Source organism: Equus przewalskii, chromosome 4 (genome assembly GCF_037783145.1).
Source record: "Equus przewalskii isolate Varuska chromosome 4, EquPr2, whole genome shotgun sequence".
In the NCBI taxonomy this organism is placed as follows: domain Eukaryota; kingdom Metazoa; phylum Chordata; class Mammalia; order Perissodactyla; family Equidae; genus Equus; species Equus przewalskii.
Window position 1 is genome coordinate 66,911,235 of NC_091834.1, and position 19,779 is coordinate 66,931,013.

Consider the following 19,779-nt stretch of genomic DNA (forward strand, 5'->3'; position numbering starts at 1 on the left):
TCACCTTTCCACAAACCCTCTCTCCCCCCTCCCACCAGGACTTATCTCTGAACTTCACCCTTGGCCGCTCCTCCCCTTCACTTTTCCTCCATTCCGTGTGTTGCAGGACTCTGCTATGCATGCCAGGCACTCTCCAACATGGTGCACCATTATTTCCACTGGTGCTCCATGTTCTTTGCTCATCCTTGCCCTCTCACTGCCACTCTCAGCCACTCCCTCAACTTTCTAGAGCATCCCTAGGGCACTCATGTTATTTTTAGCTCCGATAACGACATCTCTGGAAAAGAAAGTATCCTGCAGACCCTTCTTTATATGAATGGAAGTAACAATCCAGTAAATAATAAATTCCCCAGGCCCTTTAGGTCGTTTCCACACGGTTTCTCTTATATCCAAGACATTGTTCAACTACTCCCCATCTGCAGGGCCCAGAAGGCAAACCAAGGCTGAGATCTAGCTTCTCTGTGAAAATGTAGCAAAGTTTCTGAATTCAGTATGAAAAGGAGGTAAAAGTTTCCAGTTCCAAAAGTTCCCTGAATCTTTTTTCCGTAGTTTCCTTTGGGGTTTGGAAGGCTGATTTAAAAATTTTGTTTAAGTAGACTGAGAAGGTAGCTGGATAATTGATACTTGATGAGAAAACAAATATCTAGAAAAAAATCAGCTATTGCTTGGCTCAAATGTCTTCTCCTCTTTTTTTTTCCTTTTTTATCTTTTCTGAATAAAATGCAAATGGACACATGATCAGGAGTCCTCACTAAAAGCGTAGACTATATGAAATTGGCCAGAAGAAAGCATTTGCTGAGCAAACATTCCCTGGAGAGAAGTCACTTCGGCCAGATCAATGAAGCATTGGTAATGGGGACCACCAGCTGGGGGACTGAAATGCTTGTCTTAGACAGCATAATTTGGGGAGATAATGGGATTTTATCTGAATGAATCATTCCCATGAGTGTTTTTAATACATCCAGACCAAACAACAACGAGAATGAGTAATAACTAACAATTCCTTCAAAAAGGTCAGGCTTTCTCACAACTCACAGCCTTTGCACATACCATTCCCTCTGCCTGGAATGCCCTCACCTCCCGGCCTACCCCCGGCATCAGCTCCATCTCCCCGCCTCACTCTCTCATGCATTATTCAGGATACAGTGGGAATGTTCCTCCTTTGGAGAAATGCAAATTCCCCAAAGTGGTTATTCAGTCCTTCCTCTCTGCCCCATATCGCCTGGTACCTATCTGATTTCATTGTGACTATCTGCATGTTTTTGTCACCACTTGACAGCTCCAAAAACAGGGCCTTCCTCTTATTCATCTTTCCAGCTCCAGCAACTGCAACAATATGCTGCCCATAGTAGGTCATCAACAGATGCCTACTCAGAACACGAATCACGGAAGAAATGAAAACGCAAATGGACTTTATAGCATCCTGCATGTGGTAGCTTTAGAAAGCCTATAAACAGAGTCTCTTTCAGTAAGAAACACTTTTCAGCATGACAAAATATTAACAGGCATTATGTGCATCATTTAGCATAAAAATAAGCGCCCAAGTTTAACTCTGGAGAAAGCTTGCCTATCTGCAGTTATTCTTCCAAATCATAAAGTAAAACAAATATATTTCCATGTTGCTTTGACTGACACAAATATCTGTGATGAAATGAAATGCACAGAATCACAAATTCTATCCTCGTAAGCAATACGTTCCTTCATTTCACATTTTAGGCAACCACATAGCAATTAAACTTGCATATGCGTAGGGCACGGAAATCATATTTTGCATGCTAACTGGGACTTAGGGTGCCGAGCTCATTAATGGGAACGAGGCTGTCGGGAAGATAGGCTTATTAGTGTTATGGCAGTTACAATGCAGACTGGTTGGACCTCTTGCAGTCTCCAGAGGCCACACAGGGGAAACTGCATGTCCCTCAGGGCAAGGTGCACAGGCCGATCTGCCCCAGAGGGTCAACTCTGTTGGTCCAACAACTGGCCTCTGGGAGGCTGGCCTCAAGAGGACCAATCTCAGGAGCATGAGTCAAAATTCACTGGGGAACTCATCCCAACAAGGAAAATGTTGATACTTCCTTCCCTTATCAGGAATGCCCAGATCAACTACAGCTACAGGCCGAATCAGGAAATCAAGTGTAAGCTGCAGAGATGAGAAAAAAACTGGCTGTAAGGTTTTCTTTTTTGGTGAGAGGTGTAAAAGATAACAGAAGAGTGGTAGTTGTACACCCATGTTCACTGCACCATTACTCACAATAACCAAGAGGGTGAAGCAACCTAAATGTCCTAAATGTCCACTAACAGATGAAGAGATAAACCAAATGTGGTATATATATATATACATATGGTTTCATTGGTTTGGATCCTGGGTGTGAACCTAGCACTGCTCCTCAAGCCATGCTGAGGCGGCGTCCCACATAGCAGAGCCAGAAGGACCTACAACTACAATATATAACTAGAATATACAACTAGAATATACAACTATGTTCTGGGGGGCTTTGGGGAGAAGAAGAAACAAACAAAAGAAAGAAGATTGGCAACAGATGTTAGTTCAGGTGCCAATCTTAAAAATAAAAAAAGAAAAAAATCCTGTCACATGTTATAACATGGATGAATCTTGAGGACATTATGCTAAGTGAAATACGCCAGTCACAAAAGGAGAAATACTGCACAATTCCACTTACACAAGGTAGTCAAACTCTTAGAAACAAACAGTAAAATGGTGGTTGCCAGAGGCTTGGGGAATGGAGAAGGGGGAATGGGAGTTGTTGTTTAATAGGTATAAAATTTCAGTTTTACAAGATGAAAATTTCTAGAGATCAGTTGTACAACAATGTTCATATGCTGATCACTATTGAACTTTACATTTAAAAAATGGTTAAGATGATAAAATTTATATTTATTTTTCTTTTGGTGAGGAAGCTCAGCCTGATCTAACATCTATTGCCAATCTTCCTCTTTTTGCTTGAGGAAGATTGTCACTGAGCTAACATCTGTGCTGATCTTCCTCTATCTTGTATGTGGGACGTCACCACAGTGTGGCTTGACGAGCAGTGCATAGATCCACAACTGGGATCCAAACCTGCAAACTGCAGGCTGCTGAAGCAGAGTGTGCAAACTTAACTGCTACATCGCGGAGCAGGCCCCATGAGATGATAAATTTTATGTTATGTTTTTTACCACGATAAAAAAAAATTTCTTTAAATAATAGAAAGAACATCACTTTCACAGAATATTCTGGAAGTTTTAACATTGACTACAAGTCTGGTTATGACACTGAAAGCCTGATTGAAACTCTGACTCAACAGATGACAAGAGTCTAGCACAGAGTCAGCATCATAAACCCAGAGAAAAGGATTCTAGGAAGCTGACACACAACAGAGTTTTTACAAATGACAAAAAATTGAACAAAATAAGTTAACTGAAACTTATTGGATAATAGAAGTTCACAAGTGGCAACATGTTCACAGCTTTTGGGTGTGACCTCCCTGTGAACTAATGCTGGTTTCCATTAAGTATCTGCTCAACTAGTAACAATAACGAAAGGAGCCATGATTAGTAAAGCATTAGGTTAGTGCTGGTTTCCATCATTTCACTGAATCCTCTTAGCAACTTTATATGGCAAATGTCTTGGTTATTTATTGCTGGGTAACAAACCATCCCAAAACTTAGTAGTTTCAAACAACAACAATCATTTATTTTGCTCATGAAACTACAATTTGGCAGGGTTGAGCAGGCATGGCTTGTCTATGCTCCACGTGGAGTCAGCCAGGGCAACTCACCTGGGGCTTGCTTCAGGATCCACTTTCAAGATGGCTCACTCATATGGCTGGCAAGTTGTCCTAGCTGTCAGCTGGGAGCTCAGCCAGGCCTGTGGGGTAGGGGCCTCAATTTCTCCCACTCAGGCCTCTCCATGGGCAGCTTGGGCTTCCTCACAGAATGGTGGCTGGCTTCCAACAATGAACACCACAGAGCAAGATGGAGGTGCACAGCATTTTTATGATCAAGCCTTGAAAGTCACATAGCACCACCTCTGTTGGTCAAGGTAGTCACAACAGTCCACTCAAGATCAAAGACATAAACCCCATCAATAGATGAGAGGACTGTCAAAGCGACACTGTAAGAAGAACATGTGAGATGAGAGATTGGTTTGGCCATCTTGGGAAAACACAATCTGCCACAGTATTATCAACATCATCCCCATTTTGTAGATAGGGAAACCGAATCTTGGAGAAGTAGTTAACTTCCCGTCCCCCCAAAGTCACATAGCTAGTAAGTAATGGAGCCAACATCCGCACCCAGATATATCTGACACTCAGAGTCACAGCCCTTAACTCCTCTTGACTATTCTCTTTCCCGCTTCCTCTACAATTCCCACTCTAACTTCTCCAGCTCCAAAGGTCTCTACTTTCTTTGCATACGAAGGGATTATTTCATGCAATTAACATGAAAGTAAGCTTGAACTTCCCAACTACGGCAGTTTAGTGACTGACACATAGAAAGTTCTCTAAATTTTTTCTAAATTAGTTATGTGTCTTCTCTCCCATACCAAACTATGAACACCCTGAAAGAAAGGATCAAGTTTAGTAAAACCTAGTATCTACATGAAATTTGATTCAGTTCCTGGTACCCAGCAGGAGTTTGATAACTGCTTATTTAAAATGTACCTGCTTGTTTACATATCTCTCTCTCCAACCTCCACCAGGGTGTAAGCTACTAAAAGGCAGGGCCAGAGGGTTGGACGCCAAGGTCACAATAACCTCCATGCCCCATGCCCACCCCAACGCACACACAGCCCTACACAGTGAGCCCTCAATAAATGTTACACTGAACAAATGAACGAATAAATGAATGGCATATGGGGATGAAACAGAATTAATTACTCTCTTCATTCAAATAAGAGAAAATTAATACAATTAGAAAAATGAGATCTCATCATTGGGCCCTCTGTCCCAGCCTTAAACAAAGGCAACTTGGCTTATATTTTGGTGGAGAAATAAAAAACAATGGGTTGCATGTTAGGAAAGAAACAGATAAAGTTGCAAAGGAAAGAAAACGTAAGTCAAAAGATTTTTAGCTGAGTGAAGAAAAGATGCTATTTATAAGCCACCTACTCTGACACTTTCTGACAGCCTCCCTACTTGGATGCTGGGGTCAGTACAGAATGCATGAGGATAAGAGGGGGAGGAAGGGAATTAATGTTTACTGATGCTACTCCAGGCCAGGCACTCTGCTAAGTAAGACCTGGGGCTTTTACTCCCACGTATACATTTTCATAATAAAACCTGGAACAGCTGGAACAGGAAGCAGGAACAAGAAGTAGCAGGGCATTTCACTGGCTCGTAGAAAACCATTTTAAGAAATAATTATGAAGATATAGCAATTAATTCTATGTTACCAATATTTTATAATGGGAAATCCCACAGGTATGAGATGAATTCAAAGAACAATAATCTCCTTCCATACACACATCTTTGTAAAAAAATAATTAAAGTCTCCTTTCTTTCACTCACCAACCAGCCCCTGCTTTCTTCTAGGCTTTACACATCCACTGTAACCCTTCTTTATTTTAAAAAGAAATCTCTGCAGCAAGCTAGACGCTCTTCCTTTTCCGGGGAAAAGCTGGTAGAGTGGATTGCAGCCTCGATGAAAATGGAAAGTGATAGTGGCGAAAAATTAATATCTTCATGCTTTTCATCCTCAAAATTCTTTAAATAAAATTTAATTTTGCTGGCTATTGCCTTTTAATTATGTTAAATTAGAGAGAGGTAATGTACTCTGTGTTTTGAATTTCTCTAGTGTATTAAAGGTCTCTTTTCATGCGTATGGTCTACAGATATGGCTTTTTTCGGGGGGAAGGAGGAACCTTAGCAGTATATTGTTATATTGAAAGAACTAATATTCATATGACTAATGAGTATATTTTTCCTTATCTGATTCATAAAAATTTCCCCTCTTACTTCTGGTAATTATCAAAAATACTTAAACAAAAGCACGTATATTCTCCATTTCTCAGAACTTTGCCTCCCACTCCAGCAGTAATATTGTGACAGTTTGAGGTTACATGATCATGGATCGGTTTAGTTTTGATATCACAGAGATGGCGGCTCATGTCTCTCATTGCTATAACCACCACTTTATGATTCAGTCCCAAGTATGTATTTAACTGTTATGTGCTCCATAAAGGGGAAAATTCTGTTCAAATTAAAGTCTTCTTCCTCACTCTCAACCACCTCCCACCTCCACCTACAAAGCAAACATTTTGAATGAAACAATACCAACCATCATTCGGTGCCATGGCTCAACGGCGTACGAGGAATACAGAAAATAATTATTATGATTAGAATACATTTTATAAAGCCATTCCCAATCTTTGAATAGGGAAGAGTTCTTCAAAAGAACAAACTGAATTCTTAATGAAAATCAGAAAGGACTTGGATGGATCCACGGCATGGCTTTCAAACAGCTCTATTCTCAGGGTCCAATGTTTGTGGGGCCGTCCTGGGTGCTGGGGGGAGGCTGCGCCCCTCCACCTCCACCTTAGCCTGAGCCCCTCTGCTTTAGCCATCTTATGTACTAAGTTTCTGCTACAAGACACTTTTTGAATAAATTACCAATTTTTATTTTAAATAATTAGTTTAGTAGATGGAAATACACTTACGACACTATTTATACCACAGTTTACCCATCAAAATAGTCTAGTATGCCAACTAATGCGAGTAAACACTCCATAGAAAAAAGTAAAGAAAAACCACTGCAATGCAGCTATTGTTTTTGCTCCTGTCATTTTTTTTTCAAGAATAGTATTGGTTTTAAAATGTGTGCACTTCTTTGACACTTCTCCCTTTAAAAGTGACTCCTAGTTCCCCCTCCCCTTAGACTGGCCGTCCTGAACACATAAAATGTTTAGGAAATGAGGCTGTGTGATTTCCACAGCGAGATCATAAAAAGGATACAGCTGCCACACTGCCACTTGTGTCTATCTCAAACTTCAGCTCTGGGGGAGGCCAGCCATCATGTCAGGAGGACAAGCACCAACTTACCAGCCATGTGCCTGAGCCACCTTAGAGCAAATCTCGCAGCCCTAGTCAGGCTTTCAGATGACTGCAGCCCCAGCTGACATCTAACTACAACTCAGCAGCCAAAACCACCCAGCCAAGCTGCTCCTGGCTTCCTGACCCACGGAAACTATGAAAGATAAGAAAGACTTACCGTCAGTTTAGCCACTACGTTTTGGGGTAATTTGTTATACAACAATAAATCACTAGTACAAGGAATAACTAGACTAACTTTTTTTCTTTTTGAACTGCTTCACGACATTTAAGCTCTAGCCAAACTAAATTGTTTATCCTTTTCCTAACACTTCCTCTATCTGAAGTCCACATTCTTCTCCCTTCCCCCACCAACACGACGACTCATCTTACCAGGAATATTCCCTCCTCCCAGCCCCTCAGACTATTTTCTGAGCCTCCCTTTGCACTTGATCTGATCCTGCACTTGATCTGATCCTTTGTATTAGTTATCCGTATGCCAGTCTCATTTCCCTGACCAGAAAGGAAGATCAGAAAGGCTGTGTTTCTAAAGAAATTCTCCATCAACGTAGAATCCGCACAAAATATCTTGCACATAGGGGGCATTCGGTCAATTTACTGAATAAAGAAGGAAATACCAGTCGGTGTAACACAGCATATGGGGCAACCTCCAAAGAAACCAAGTTGTTTGAAGGCGTTTCTTAGTTCTCAGAAGAAATCTGCATGGCCAAAAATGAGCGTCCCTGTGACACGCAAACTTAGAGTCCTTGGTTCTCTTTTTCCTGGGTTTCTCTTTTATCTAAAGTCCCAGCCTGTCATTCAGTAAACCACCCTCCAGCGCTTGTCTGAGAACTGAGGGGAAAACCTGCAAGTAGTAATGTGAAAAGGTAAATTGAGAGAAGTCAATTTATATCCACTGGGGTAGTTTCATATCAAAATGACATTAAGTGTAAATATGAACCATAGAGTAATGAATGGATAGAATGTCACTATGGCGTCCATTTCGCTAAAAAAAATTTTTGGATGTTAGCAGCCAACACTAATAGCTTATCAGGTCTGTGGGGTTGCTATACGGGAAACTGAAATATGAAGAATGGGACCTCTAAGTAGCCTGCGGGGAATTGTTCTGTGTTTAAAGTAACATAGAAATATTCACCAAAAATATCCATTTACTACACATAGAATATCAACACATAAAGGCAGAGAAGAGAGGGGAAAACATCTTCATTGATCTAAGTTAGGCACATCTGGGTCACTGGCCATGGTAGATGGCTGTTGGCTCCCTTTCAAGCATCCAGGCTCCCATTCCCTCATCCTAAAAGTGATCAGATTTTTTTCTGGCATTCTTGGGTAGCCACCTTGTTCATTTGCTGGGGAATGTGCCCCATGCCCAGTTCCAAAGTTCAATTCCAGCAGAGAGAAAAATCAAAAGAAACCAAACCCTGAATAACCCATGATGGCTGAATCAAACTAATTAATTCTAAAGCTCACTATACTTCTAACTTTTTCACTTGTATAAGCTTTTATTGTTTAAACCACTCAGCACTGGGTCTTCTGTTACTTACAATCAATGTGATCCTAATTGTTAACACTGGAAAAATCTAAAACAACACATCCTGGGTACATTACAACAAACCTTTCCAGCCAGAACAAAATAAGAGTAAACAAGCAAACAATTGTCAGGTACATTCCAAAAACACCTAATATTCCTTTTGTTTGTTTATTTTCTCTTGAAAATTGCAATGCCCGTAGCATATATTAAAGACTTCAGAAATTTCTGAAATTAAAAAAAAAAACCTATTTAACTTTTTAAACCAGTTACCTGAGTTGATTTGACCTTGGTATTATTTATTACACAAAACTAAGTGACAGCCTATGTTCTGAAACACATACTTTAGACCATAGTTTTCATCTTGATAACAACTGAGTCAGTTCTCAAGGTTATCTATGTATGAAGCCTGTGAATTCAATTCCATGCTAATTTTTCTTGCAACCCCGAGCCCTATTGGGATATCTCTCACTCCTTTCAGCTACTGCCTGTGCAAATTAGCAGGATACCAACCTGAACAAAACAGATTAAGCAAAGTGAATCAATCCACTGGCCCAAAATTCACATTACAGGAAAATGCAGAGGGCTTTCGAATCACTGAAAAGTTCTATTTTGCCTCACAGTTCTCTCCTCGAATGCAAAGATTCGCCTGTATTTGCAGTATCAAGAGTGTAGAGTTGAGGAGCTTGGGATCCTGAGTCAGAATATCTGGGTTCAAACCGTGGTTCCACCACTTACAAACCTGCACTCTTGGCAAATTTGTTTCCTCAGTCCTGAGATCCTCATTATAAACTAACGGGCACTACTTAAAAGTCTAGTATTGATATAAAAATTAAATAATAATAATAATAATCTATCTAAAGAAGTTAGCACAATGCCTGGCACATAACAAGTATGCACTAATGTTCACTGCTGTGGTTGTAATAATTACCACTGAAAAGGAAAATAATTAACATACAAAAAGATACACAAAAAGGTTTATCTTTCTAAAGATACATCAGAGCTTAAAGGGAAAAGAAACGTGAATTAAAGTAATAACTTTCAATATAAAGTAAATGGATCACACTTAAAGTTAAACATTAATTCTCAACTATTTGCTTTGGGAAGAAGAAAAAGCGGAGTATATTAAAAATAAATAGCACCTCAACAACTCATAAACCAAAAAGCTAGAGCACCTCTTCAACACGTCTTAGAACAGAATCCCCAGAACATCAATAGACCACATATAAACTAAGTTCAAAATATATTCCATAATAAAATCTACAATCTCTTTAATAACCAGCATTTCAGAGGGTCAGCAACACTAAATGAGCATGCAAATTCAAGCCTGTATTTTCAGATTTGCCACTGACTTGTAACAGAAATAAATGACCTAACTATAGACTATTCCTTTATTGGACTTCAATCTAAAGCTAAGCTTTATTTAGGCCTTCGAATTGCTGCACCCATGTCCTAAGTCAGATGTGCTACCCAGTGTAAAACTGATGACACAAAAGTCAGAAAGATGAAGATGAAGCAGGCAGGAAAAAAGCAGTTGAAGTGGAGTCGACTCTTAGGTTTTACCTTGATAGTGATACAGTTACACTTATATTCTCCAAAGCTATTGACTGTGGTTTAGAATCTTGGGAATCCCATTTCCACTGAATAATTAAGCCAGTAGAATATGGTTCAAGTTTCACACCTTGACTTTGCTACTCCTCAGCCTCACGTAACCCCGGAAAGGACCTGCGGCCACCGCACACAGTGGCCCCGGCCGCGCCCCCTGGAATCCTGGCAGCAGCATCATTCACACAGACCACGATGTGAACTGCGCCGTGGCGTGGAGAGACGCACAAGCCACAGGTCTCACAGGACGACCCTGAAAGGACAGACACATTCAGGCAGAGGCCCAGATTCTCTAGAACTTGCCCGAAGGAATTGCTTTGGATTCACTTTAAAGAGCAGCACAGAAGATTTCAATCCAAGCAAATACTTGAGCAAAATTAGTGCTGACAACAACCTGGGAAGCTAAATTTGTGAGCAGATGAGTCCCATGCGTCACAGCATGGAAAGAGTTAACCTCTTCGCCTTAATGTTGCCTTGCCTGTGGCTCATTCACTTCCACAGCTTCTCCATGAACTAGCTTGTGAAATCAAAGGACTGGAAGTGCCTGACCATAAAAGCTAACCCAACCCCTGCTGAGCACTTTCTAGAAGCCAGATATTATTCCAAGCATTATCTCATTTAATTCTCACCACAATCCTATAGATGGCACTATTATTATCTCCACTTTACAGCCAAGGAAACTAAGGCAAAGCAGTCTTGCTGGTGGCCACACCACAGAAGTGGGTCCAGCAGGACTGGATCATAGGCAGCTGTTACGGGTTGAATTGTGTCTCCCAAAAAGTTATATAGAAGTCCTAACCCCCAGTATCCATGAATGTGACCTGACTTGGAAATAGGGTCTTTGCAGATGTAATCGGGTTAAGATGAGGTCCTTAGGGTGAGCTCTAATCCACTATGACTGGTGTCCTTAAAAGAGGAAAATGCCACACAAAGACAGAGACACACAAGGAAAAGACAGCCATGTGCAGATGGAGGTAGAGACAGCAGTTATGATGCACAAGCCAAGGAATGCCTGGAGCTACCAGAAGCTGGGAGAGCCAAGGAAGGATTCTCTCCTAGAGACTTCCAGGGGAGCAAGGCCCGGCCAACACTTTGATTTTTCACACCTAGCATCCAGAATTGTGAGAGAACAAGTTTCTGTCACTTTAAGCCACCCAGTTGGTTGTGATTTGTTATGGCAGCCCCAGGAATGTAACACAGCAGTTCAGGTTGTGGTCAAGCACCTTTTTCCTAACCACACTTGCCACTTAACTTGAACTGTCTTTTAAAGGGGAGAAACTAAAACTTCCATTCCATATTATTTTATGGACTTGACACTGTTACAGGTAAAAAGTGCAAAATATTTTGAACTGTCTTAAATTGCACTTTTTATCAAAGTTGAAATAAGAGTATTCTACCCCTAAGAATTTTCTAGGCCAGCACAAGTCATCCCTCCCCCAGCTTCCAGCCCCTACAGCAGCCTGTAACACCACTGTCCTCCAAGCAGTTAGCAACTCAAAAGCAGATTGTCTTTTCAAAGCACAGTATCTGGTGACCTGGCCCAGTTAACTGCGATGAGGTAAGGCCCATGGGAGATTCCAGAACCTGGAATTGGATCTGCCCGGGCCTCAGGGGTGAGGAAGGCTTCAAGCAAGGAAAGAGGCCACTTTGGTAGCTGGAAAGGAGCGCGCTGCAGCAGCAGAACTCTGTCCCTGCTGAATATCAATGCCAAGGATGGGTTAGAGTCAGCTCCAGTGATAGAGTCAGCATCTGCAGGTCAGACTTGGAAGAAGAAGAATCAGGCAGGGCCAAGTGTGGAGAGGGCGAACCTAGGAACACACAGTTTTCCTAGGTACAGGCAGGCAGTCACAATCAGGGAAGTCTTCACGCAGGTCTTATAAGGACGTGTCAGTCACCAGGCTGGGGGTGGGAGGCAAACTTCAGCTTCTTCATAGAAAGCCAGTAAGGCAGGAAGGAGGGAGTGGTATGAGCCGGAAGCCAAGCTCTCAGTGGGTTACTCTGGCAAGGATTCTGGCACTTGGAACAAGACAGAAGATAGGTAGAGAACACCAGTCAGCCAGGACAGAAGAGCATCGACGGTGATCTGATTGATTAGAAGGTGTTAGTCCCCATGGTCCTACAGACTCCTCCAGCACCCCACCCCTCAGCCCCGAGGGCTAAAAGACCTGCAGGGGAAGGCGGGATGGGGAGCACAGAGACGATGGGATGGGGAGCACAGAGACGGCTGTTCAGGAAGCAAGCAGGTTCCGACCCAAAGTGGATTTCTCAACTCCTTGGCCGAAATGCAGGAAGCATTTTCTGGTAAAACAAGACTAGGGTTCCAAGCTCTATTCTAGAACTTCTACGAAAAAATAATCCAAACCAATACTGTTAAAATACTTGTAATTAAAAATCTAAAATACTTGTAATTAGAAAATCATATTAATTGAGAAGAGAGTAGTATTTTTACCTTTGTTACAGTGCTTGGTGAAGAGCAGAATTAATTAGGGGAACATGAGGCAGGCGAGGGAGGTTTCTGGGACTGCGCTATGTGGAAATTTCAATAAATTCAAAGTCTTTAGTGATTGGGTGGGTTTGTTTTAGTTGTTTTCCATTAAAGATGTAAGTTTTTTTCTTTGTTCTCAGATTTGTTGTGAAGATTATATGTAATGTGATAGGACTTTGGTGGAAAGAGTAAAATATTAGGCAAATTTAAGGCTGCTATACTGCTATTAATAAGGGAGGGTTAGTAATATCATTACCTAAATAGTTATATACAATTTGCAAGATGCAGAAAACTATAAAGAGAATAAAGTTTGGTCATGTGTCTATCATTCAGAGATGACCAACGCTAACGTTTTCATAATTTCAGTGTTTTTTAACTTACTCATTATTTTCATAATTTGGGTTATACTGTTTCATATCATCCTGTTTTCACTTATTATGTTATATGCATTTTCTCTTGCATAAAATACTTTATCATCATTTGTAATTACTGTAATAGTGCATTGTACGGAGACATAATTCAACCATTTGCCTGTCGTGGGCAATTAGAATGTTTTCATTTTTTTACATATGACTAATGCAAATTGAACATCTTCAAATATAAATCTTGCCTAATATGAATGATAATAAAAAATAGACAACATGTATTAAGCTCTTACTCAGTTCCAGGCACAATCCTAAGCACTTTTAATGCATTATCCCAACTAACCTTGACACCAACACTGAGTTATATGCTGTGTTTCTGCCGATTTTATAAATGGGGGCAGTTTTCAGTTTGGAAAAGTTAAGGAACGAGGAGTAAATAGTGGCTGGGTTCCAGTCACCCGGGATCTGCCTCCATCCCCAGGCCCTCAGCCTCTCTCTGACTCACAGAAGCCGAGAGGTAAGACCAGTGAGTCAAAGCTCATGACAGGCTCTCAGCACGGAGAGCCAAATGGCTCCACAGAAAGGCTGGAGCAATTTCCACTCTGCAGGGCAGTATGAGGGAGCTGACCTGGCATATCCTTGCCAGCACTAAGCGCTCCACAGGGACACAGAGCAAGGACAGTTTGATTAGGTTGCAAGTAAGGGAAAAACACATTTTATATTTGAACATTCAGGAACAGAGATACATTTACTATGACACTATGGAAACTTAATCTGTAGAGCCTCTCACTTGATTGAGCCCTTCCCAATCTCATTCTAAATAAATATTCACTTTTGCACCAAATTTTGTCTTATTTTCTATAGCAAGCCCCAAACTTGCCTAAGGCCTCACAAAACCAGGATGTATAACTGTTAAGGAAGAAAATTTAGGGCTGTGGCAGAGAAGATGCTCTATGTTCAATGAACCAATTGCATTTTCCACAAGTACACCATTGAACTACATTTCCCAGTCTACTCTGCACTTGGCGTCACCTATGACTGAGTTCTTGCTAAAGGAAGACAGGGTGAAGATGGGTAATGTGCTGGCTAGATGTTGACACCCAGCGCCACCCCACTGAACAGCACTGGACTTCGAAGTGATCAAAAATTATACGCTTATTGTGTTGTCACTGATATTTTGGGGTCATCATATCAGCATTTAGCATTAACTAAGGTGACTAAAGCAAAAGCTTCTTCAAAGAATTTGCCACACCTCTTGATGGCTCTCTTTGCATGCCTGTGTCACAATTACCTTGCTAACTTGGTGTTTTTCATTCTTATTTCCAACCCAGCAAGCAAAGCTGATTTGCCCCAAGTATGCACACTTGTATCTGACAGCCTTAGATTTCATTGCTGGAAAATCGCTTCTGCTATGTGGTATGCAAAAGAAAAGCCCAGAGCCAAAAGCCACGTCTTCCTTTTAAAAGTACACTCTGAGCCATAGAGGCTTAACTCCTTAATGAGGAGACAGAGTGAGTGGCAGTTACACAGTTTCCACCAAACACTTTAGAATCCTGAGTATTCTGCAAAGGAGCACAGATGTTCATATCCCTGACAACAGCCAGAAGCTTCTTGCCAACACATCAGCCCATTTCAAGAGAAAAACAGACACAAACACCAAATATAAGCCAAGTTCTCTCTCAAGTAGCTTTTTTCCCCCTATTTCCTTATTTAAGCCAACTCAACTCTTTCTACCTTGCCCACCACATATTTTCTGATCTCCTAGTACACACACAATTATCAGCCAAGAGCGCTCAAGATTGCTTGCACCCTTCAGAAACCTCCTCTGCTCTGTATCCAGCAAACTCCTCAAGCATCTTATCAAAATATCACAGTTCATTTGGATCACAATGGTCTCCTCCCAGATGCCATAAATCTTTCCCAGTGAGGAGAGTCCTCCAGATTTCAAAGCTGAGCAAGCTCAAGGCTGGACATTCTCTAATATAATCACATCTTCTAAACTCCAGACTGTTCTGAAACTATCATCTCAATTCAACCCTGGCTTCTTCGCAGTTGAATATGCAGCAAACAGATGAAGCTGCAATAGGAAAGTATGGAAAATTAAAGGCTTTTTCAAAACTTGGAGTTGCAATAGGTCCTTCTGAACGTTCTTCCAACAGGCAGGGATGGAGGAGCCATGCCTCATAACTAGTAGCAGGACAGGGCTGGCCAGGGGGTTAATTAATCACGTTCATTGGCCAACACTGGCCCCTGTGCTTGGAGTTTACAAATGTTCTGGGATATAATGCCAAGGAGCTGCAGCCAAAAGTGATGGGCAGTGATGTATTTGACCTGAGGGAAACCAGAGAGCCAACTTATGCTCCCAAAATGCAGACAGGAGGTGCCTCCATGTCCATACAAATGATGACCTTTGAAGAATGCAGTTCCCAATGCAATGGCATTGTACAACTGGTATGTGTGGCCTAGTCTGACTAGTTAGCTCTAATGGTTAGAAAATCAGGCTAATAAGATTAAAGACGATCCCAGCATGAGAAAATTAGCTTTGCTCCATTTCAACACAACACACTCAACCTTATCCCAATTTGAAACAATTTCACAAAGCAAGCAAACAATCTTTATTGATTACCAGTTACATAACTACCATCCAGAGAGAGAAATTCAGTGAGGAAATGAGTTTGCATTATTTATCAGTCCTTTCCAGTCTTGAAAGTATCTTATGTCTGTGAATTTAGACAAAGAATTTACATCTTTCTGGCCAAGATGTTGGATGCAACTGGCCTAATTCATCAGATTGTTTCCTCCAAAAAAAATCTGTGCTTCCTTTTGGTCTAAGGGACCCGGTTCAAGTCTCAACACATCAACAGCATTAACAGAGAAGCTCATGTGGTCTTCCTGTCTTTTTTAGAGGATTCAGCTTTTGGCAGGAATACATAACACTTTTAGGGAATTTTGTTTAGTCATGAGGCATTTGGCTTTCATGATTTTAAATGTTTTGGTGGATTTTAAAATGCTTCAACAGGTGTACAATAGACATATGAAGCAAGGAACACTCGCCTTCCTATTTAAGAAAAGGGTTTTAGAATTAGTTATCTGAGTGTAAAACCTCCAAAACATGTTCTAGTAATGATGCACTCTAAGACTTCTTCAGAAATAAAAACAACCCAGACATACATGATGCCATACTAAATCAAGTTACACGGTCTGAAAGCATCCCCAGAGGGCTTTTGGGAGCTCTCCTCCAGGTGTAGTGGGTGCCATTTAGATCCTTTTCTGTTTATAGTTCATAACAAAAGCTACCATTTATTGAGCACTTCCCATGTGCCAGGCCTGCTGAGCAATACGTAGCATCCTCTAGAGGTCTATATTATTACAGACGAGGAAACTGAGATTCAAAAACACCACATAACTTGCTTAAATTCTCATATCTACTAAATGGAGAAGGTGGGATTCAGGCCTGGCTCTTTCAGGCTCCAGCTATCATGCTCTTTGCCCCATAACAATGTCTTCCACATGACAGTTTATCTCCTAAAAATATGGAAAGGAAAAGAGTCCATCACTTCTCTTCAATAACATACATCATTAGGGGCTGGCCTGGTGGTGTGGTCATTAAGTTTGCATGCTCTACTTCAGCAGCCCGGGGTTCACAGGTTTGGATCCCAGGTGCAGACCTACACACTGCTCATCAAGCCATGCTGTGGCAGCATCCCACATAGAAAATAGAGGAAGATTGGCATGGATGTTAGCTCAGGGACAATCTTCCTCAGGCAAAAAGAGGAAGATTGGCAACAGATGTTAGCTCAAGGTCAATCTTCTTCACCAAAAATATTTTTTAAATAAAAAATTATAATAATAACATATGTCATTATTTCACCACTCTTTGTAGTCAGATATTCCTCTTGTGGCCTACAGTAAACTCCTACAGATATGATTACGCCTATGTCTCTTAACCCCTAAAAGCTCTGCTTTCACTTCTGAGGCTAAATAAAACTAGCAGCTTTTCATTTTATTTTATTTTATTTCTCAAACATCTATCCTTATTCCTAACCTTTCTATATAAGTATTTCTTTGCTTCTTTGTCTGACTTTTTTGTGATCCATGAAGTCACATAGACCTAAATAAACAATTCCTTCTCGGGGAAATACTCTCTTGAAGAAAATTTGATTTCCATGAAAAACTTAGAAATGAATTTGAGAAATGACATCAGATTCATTTCCCTTTCTCTTCTCTTAAATTATAAGTACCCTCTACTAGAGAGGCTGCATTTCTAATCACTAAAATACCCCCTCTGAAACTGAGGACATCTCTCTGCTAAACCAAACGATCTGCTTGAGATGGAGTGTTGGGTGAGTGCTTTCTGAGAGCTATGCTGGGTGGCAACCCGTGGACCTCACGGGTGAGGGATCCTCAGAGGCAAAAGAATGTAGAGCAAGGTCCAGCGTGACATTTCCCCTTTCTCAGGACAACAAAGCACATGGTAAAGAGCCATGAGCATGCCAGGGTCAGATTGTCATTTCCTCCACAGCAGAATGGTCTTCCTCAGTCACGAATTCCTTAGAGAAGGAGATATGCAAGTGGAAAAGTCATTTGCTTTGTTGACCTTCTTGATCTCTCCTACTAGCGTTGACCACCTAGGCAGCTCAGAACCTCTAGTCCAGTGGACTCATAGACCCCCCTGTACTGCACTAACCTCAGCCATTTTTTGTATGCTTGAAACATATAAAGCAAAGAAAACTCTGCATCCTTCCATTAGTCCTTTTCAGTATTTGTGAGCAGAGATTTCGAAGGCCACAGTGTAATCAGGAGTTCAGAAAGTAGCCAGGTGGATAGATTGCCCAGTACCCACAAGTAGTTTCCCCTAATTCAAGCTACGAAGGACTGGCCATCGGATAAGATTCTATGTCCCACCTCTGTTGTATCTGAACAAACTATAGACTCCTCAGGAATCTGTCGATTGTAGCAATTTGGGTGAAGCCTTAGAGATTCTGGCACTTTAACAACATGGCCAAAAGCCCAGGAATAAAAACAGATGTGATCTGAAAATTCTAGCCAATGAAACAATTTAGCAAAGCTGAGAAACCTATAGAGATGATTTTCAAACATAACTTCTTTCATAAATAATCTGTCTTCTAATGACTGTCTAAGGTCAACGCTGTTTGGAACTGGGCTTCTTAGCTGGGGTGACCAATACACCTACATCAATCTGGGACCTCCTGGAACATTTTGTTTTTAACTTCCCAAAGAGTAGAACACACCAAAACTAACAGTAATTATTTTTTTTAATTAACTGTTTTGTTATAGAATAAGAAGGACCCCAAATCAGCAACAACTCATTCATTTACTCAACAAATAATTATTAAATGTGCATTCCTGCCCTGTGCTAGAAATTGGGAAAACAAAAATGAAAAAGGCATGCCTTCTATCTTGAGAAGATTCAGAAAAAGTAAGGATTTCCAATTTTCATAAATTTACTGTTATCTAAAATTACTGATATGTCTTCTTACATCTCTGTTTTGTGCATTTGTTCACTGCTATACCCCCAAGTACCTAGAATGTCTGGGCCATGGGGAGCACTGGGTATACACCTGTTGAATGAATAAATGAATGACACAAACTCTGCCAACTAGTTTCAGCCTTGACCAAGTCATCATGGACCTCAGATTTCTCATGTGTAAAATGAGTTAAAAGGATTAGCTTGGGCCCTAAACAGGAACTCCATAGTTCTGAAAAATGTACTAGGTTTCATTGGAAAAAAAGGGAACCTGTGGTTAACTGCGTTTGAAAACCATCAACATTATAGAAGAAAACAGATTTCTGACTGCAGGCTTCCCAGCGTTTAACACGCTAATACATAAAAGAGAATCTCCCCAGGAAAGTCCTATGAGAGCCTCCCAATCCAAGAAGGCTACAAAACCCTTGATTCAAAAGTCTCCAGGCAAGTCTCTGGGTCCCTGGTGCCTAGCAGTTCAGCACACTTTTGAAGCCCTCAATAACTATTTGCTCCTCAGGCCTTTAAATCTCCTAACAAAAGGATCGCTTCTTCAAGGTCTTCTTTGATGTTGACTATTCTCATTGACCTAAGATCAGCTGATGTGCGGTCCATCCTTCTGTTCAGCTCTGCCTCTTTCTGGCTCTAGGCACTTGGGGAAGTGACTCACCCTCTCTAAACTTTGAGTTTTCTTATCTATAAAATAAGAATATTAATGGTAGTTAAAGGACTGTAGTGAGAATCAAATGAGTTGACATACATAATCACTTTGCCTCACACGCAGTAGACACTGGATAATGGTGAGCTGTCCATGTCATTATTCACAAATGTAAAGTGCTTTGTTTGGATTCCAGTGTCAAGGTCGCCACCAGCAGACTTTGGCAAGTTGGTCCCTGTCTGGCCTCACCACAGGCAAAGCAAGGCTTTGATTACATCAGCGTTTCCCAAACTCTAGTTCCTCCAAGACCATCTTCTAGCCCTATTGTACTCAATATTTCTCTTGAGATTATTTCACCTTAGTCTCATCCTGAGCAAGAAAACCTGTGAAATCCTAGGTTTGACGTGCTTATCATACTTTTTTGATTATACATTAAAATGAATAAATAATTATTTAAATATATTTTAAAAGCCGGCATTAATATCTAATTCATCTTCAACACTATACACTGGGAAACGTTAACTCAGGATGTCCAAGATCCTTTCAATAAAAGATTCTATATCTTCTCTCCTGAAAATTCACCAACTACCATTTGTAAACACTA

General features: G+C 40.9%; 1 protein-coding gene across 19 annotated transcripts in view; it reads right to left on the bottom strand.

Moving 5' to 3' along the window:
- The window catches only part of ELMO1 (engulfment and cell motility 1), a 523,658-nt gene that overhangs the window by 484,127 nt on the left and 19,752 nt on the right, over positions 1-19,779 (bottom strand). For 2 of the 19 annotated variants that reach the window (XM_070616279.1, XM_070616272.1), the window contains exon 1: positions 3,780-7,045. The exons of 16 other annotated variants lie outside the window; for them this stretch is intronic. The gene's annotated coding sequence lies outside the window, so the exon portion shown is untranslated. Of the gene's footprint in view, positions 1-3,779; positions 7,046-19,779 lie in introns of those variants that run through there. One more of the 19 variants, XM_070616286.1, reaches the window with a different exon arrangement.